Source organism: Petaurus breviceps, unplaced genomic scaffold, assembly GCF_028583685.1.
Source record: "Petaurus breviceps papuanus isolate PSGF00001 unplaced genomic scaffold, PetGlider_PUasm1.0 243, whole genome shotgun sequence".
In the NCBI taxonomy this organism is placed as follows: Eukaryota; Metazoa; Chordata; class Mammalia; order Diprotodontia; family Petauridae; genus Petaurus; species Petaurus breviceps.
Window position 1 is genome coordinate 763,757 of NW_027185931.1, and position 4,214 is coordinate 767,970.

Genomic DNA, 4,214 nt, shown 5'->3' on the forward strand with positions numbered 1-4,214 from the left:
CACCCAGATCTAAGTGTGGACATAGCAACAAAGTCCTGCCCCCAGTGCCAGCAGAGACCCATGTAATCTTATGACCTGTTGTCTGACCTCGTTTGTGGGCTGAGAGCTTTGGAAGCAGCCCCTGTCACTGTTAACTCAGTGGCTCTCAAGGTCTACTCCTGGTTTCCTTGGGCCTGATCTGTGCTTGCATGGATTGGGCTGGACTGCATTCTACTATCACCCCAATGTAACAGACCTTTCTTGCCAACTTTCTAAGTTGTGTTTTGCTGAAAAATTATTTCATCCCATCCTTTTTGCATTCTGCCACTTTGGGATTTTTTTATGGCATTATTTAAAGGTCTTTGGAGGGATTTCAGAGAGTCCTTGAGAATCCTTGCCTCTTCTCTGCCAGTGTGACTCTTCCTTTCTGATTAATTTTGAATTTTTTCAAAGGTCCTTTATTAAGTACAGTTTTTTATTGCATTATATGAGACTGCACTATGCAATTACATATTATGAGATGTAGTTACTATTTCTGAGTTTTGGATTTTTTTCCCCATTTTTGAGGATTTTATGCCCTAATATATAATTTTCTATTCCCATTCAATATTCTCCAATGTCCTATTATATCTAACTTTTTTCTAAATTCTATTCCAGTCCTTCATTATTTTTTTGATAAGATTTATCTGTCTGACTAATTAATTTGTCCTTTAAGAATTAAGATGATATCCATTGGGTGCATATGTTTAGTACTGATATTAATTCATTGTCTATGGTACTTCATAGCAAAATGTAGTTTCCCTGTTTATCTTTTAATTAGATCTATTTTTTGCTGTTTTTTTTTTCTTTTTTTGTCTTAGACCATAATTGCTACCTGACTTTTTTTGGATGTAGCAGAATAGATTCTGCTCTATCCACTTGTTTTAATTCTGTTTACCTATTTCAAATGAGTTTCTTATAGACATGTTAGATTCTGGCTTATAATCCAATTTGCTATCATTTTCTGTTTTATGGGCAAGTTCATCCCACTCATGTTCTCAGTTATGATTGTTATGTACTTCCCTCCATCCTATTTTCTTATACTTTTTGTCTCTTTCCCCCATCACTTCTTTAAGTGATTGTTTCAGTTGTGACTAATTCTGCCCACCTTCCTTCTTTCTGTTTTCCTATTGGGTAAAATGTATTTCTGTACAAAACTATGTTTGTGTATATGTATTCTTCCCTTCTTTGTGGTCAGATGATTGGGGTTCAAGTGTCACCTGTTCCCCTCCAAACCCTCCGCTTTGTTGTATACATTTCTACTTTCACACCTCATTTATGTGAAATAAATTTCCCCATTCTTTCTCTTCCTTCCTCTAGTCAATAGACATTTATTATGCACTAAGTGCCAGGCATTGTGCTAAGTGCTGAAATGCAAATACAAAATAATCTAATCCTCCTTGCTCTGGGGAGCTTACAATATAATGGGGGGAAAACACAAAAAAGCAGGGAGGGGGGATAGGGAAAAAGGTATGCAACTTGGCACCATGGCTGTCTCATAGTACAAATGGGTAAGAAAGGAGATATCTGAGCAGAGTCCCCTCCTTAAATGGATATTTTTGGAGTTCATGAGTCCACTCTCATGAAGTGGCATACCAAGTGGCAGAGGGAAATGATGAGGTGGTATACCAAGGTTGGGAGAATTTTGCAGGATGTTTTCCTAGTAATGAGCTTCTTGGACCATGGTGAAGTCAGAGAAGTCTAAGTAGAGCATTCTTCCTCTCCTTTTCTCACCTCTCCCACTGTATTTCTCTTCCTCATCCTTTCCATTATAAGATCAACAAAACCTAACAGAAACGCTTGTAGACCCTCAGCTGGGGTTACATGTATCATCTCTCCATAGAAGAATGTAAAGACTCACTTTAACGCATTATGATCACACAGTCCGTGTTTATTTTTTACGCTTCTCTTCAGTTCTGCATTTGCAGGTCAGATTTTCTACTCAGATAAGGAATTCTTGGCTGTAGACCTAGATTATTGGCCTTCTGGAATATCATATTCCACGTTCTTCTTAGTGGCTGCTAAAGTATGATCCTGACTATAGTTCTGTGATACTTGAATTATTTCTTTGTGGATGCTTGCAATTTTTTTTTTCAACCTAGGAGCTCTGGATTTTGGCTGCAATGTTCCTAGGAGTTTTCGTTTTGGGTCTTCTTTCAGTAGAGAACCAGTGGATTCTATTTCCATTTTGTCCTCTGATTCTAAGAGATCTGGGTACTTTTAAGATTTCCTGAAATATGATATCTGGACTTTTTTTAGTCATTGTTTGTAGGCAGTCCACTTATTGTGAGTGATTTCCAGGTCACTTTTTTTTTTTTTAAGCAATTGGGGTTAAGTAACTTGCTCAAAGTTACACGGCCAGTTATTTCTGGGTGTGGTGCTGAGTGTCTGATCCTGGGATTCGATCTCTAGGTCGTCCCAACACTGGAACTGGTGCTCTTACTCGCTGAGCCACCTGGCCACCCCTTAGGTCACTTATTTTTGCTATAAGATACCTCATATTTTTTTCCCCTGGTTTTTTTTTCAGTCTTTTCATATTTTACTACTTTTTTTTAAAAAGCAATTGGGGTTAAGTAACTTGCTCAAGGTTACAAGGCCAGTTATTTTGTGTGGGTGCTAACTATCTGAGGCCAGAACCGATCCCAAGCTCTGGGGCCGGCGCTCTTACTCACTGCGCCACCTGGCCACCCCATATTTTACTATTTCTTGATGTCTCATGGAAACATTAACTTCAATTCGGCCAACAGTGTTTCCCTAAATCTCCCTGAATTGTAAAAATGACTCATTGTAACTTTTTCTTGCATTTTCATAAAATGGGGATTTGGTCCAGTGCATTTTTTAGGTCATCATTTTAGGAGGCTCAGTGGGTGAGCTAGCCTGTCCTTTTTCCTGGTACTCCCTTATCTTGGTTAGCTCTATCCCCTGAATCTTCTAATGCTGAAGAAACTCTGTGCCCTGGGAAAATACCTTTTATTCAGTTTTCTCCCATGCATGAATTTGCTGGTGCCAATTAATAGGTTTTCTCAAGAAAATAATCTTTCTACATTCATTGTACCCATACAGTGTTCTGTCCTGTATGAATATTTTGATGTAGAATAAGGCGAGTCATACATAGCAAAAGACCTCCCCACATGCATTGCATTTGTAAGGTTTTTCTGCAGTATGAATCCTATGATGAATTGTTGGATCTGTTTTCTGACCAAAGGCATTCCTACATTAAAAACACTCACAAGGTCTCTCCAGTATGAATTCCATAGTAATGAGTAAAAGCTCTGATAGAAGGCTCTCAACATACATTTTTCTTTCAAGTATGAATTCTCTGGTGCTAAGATTAGTGCTCTGAATAAAGATATTCCTGTATTCACTACATACATAAAGTTTCTATCAAGTATGTATTTTATGATGTGGAATAAATATTGCCTTTTGAATGAAGATCTTCCAATCTTAACTGTATTTATAAAGTTTCTCTCAAGCATGTATTCTCTGGTGCCGAATAAGTTCAGGAGACCAGAGAAAAGTCTTTCCACATTCATTACATGCATAAAGTTTCTCTCCAGTATGAATTCTCTGATGTCTTCGAAGGTATGAATTCTGGCTGAAGGTCTTCCCACATTCATTGCATTCATAAGGTTTCTCTCCAGTATGTGTTCTCTGGTGCTGAGTAAGATCTGCTCTCTTACAGAAGGCTTTCCCGCATTCATTACATTCATATGGTTTCTCTCCAGTATGAATTCTCTGATGATGACTAAGATTAGAACTGCAGACAAAGGCCCTGCCACATTCATTGCACACATAAGGTTTCTCTCTAGTATGGATTCTCTGATGGTCAATAAGGTGTGATTTACAGCGGAAGGCCTTCCCGCATTCATTGCACTTATAAGGCTTTTCTCCAGTATGTGTTCTCTGGTGCTGACTAAGGTTAGTGCTCCGGACAAAGGCCTTCCCACATTCACTACATTCATAAGGTTTCTCTCCAGTATGAATTCTCTGATGAACTATAAGGTATGAATTTTGGCGAAAGGCTTTTCCACATTCATTGCATTCATAAGGTTTTCCTCCAGTATGTGTCCTCTGGTGTCGAGTAAGTCCAGTGGACCGGAGAAAGGCCTTCCCACATTCACTACATTCATAAGGTTTCTCTCCTGTATGAATTCTCTGATGTCTTCGAAGGTATGAATTCTGCTGGAAGGCCTTCC

The 4,214-nt window shown here is 38.7% G+C and overlaps 1 pseudogene; it reads right to left on the bottom strand.

Moving 5' to 3' along the window:
- Nucleotides 1-1,335: 1,335 nt before the first annotated feature.
- LOC138167632 (zinc finger protein 583-like) overlaps nucleotides 1,336-4,214 on the bottom strand; it is a 9,777-nt pseudogene continuing 6,898 nt past the window's right edge.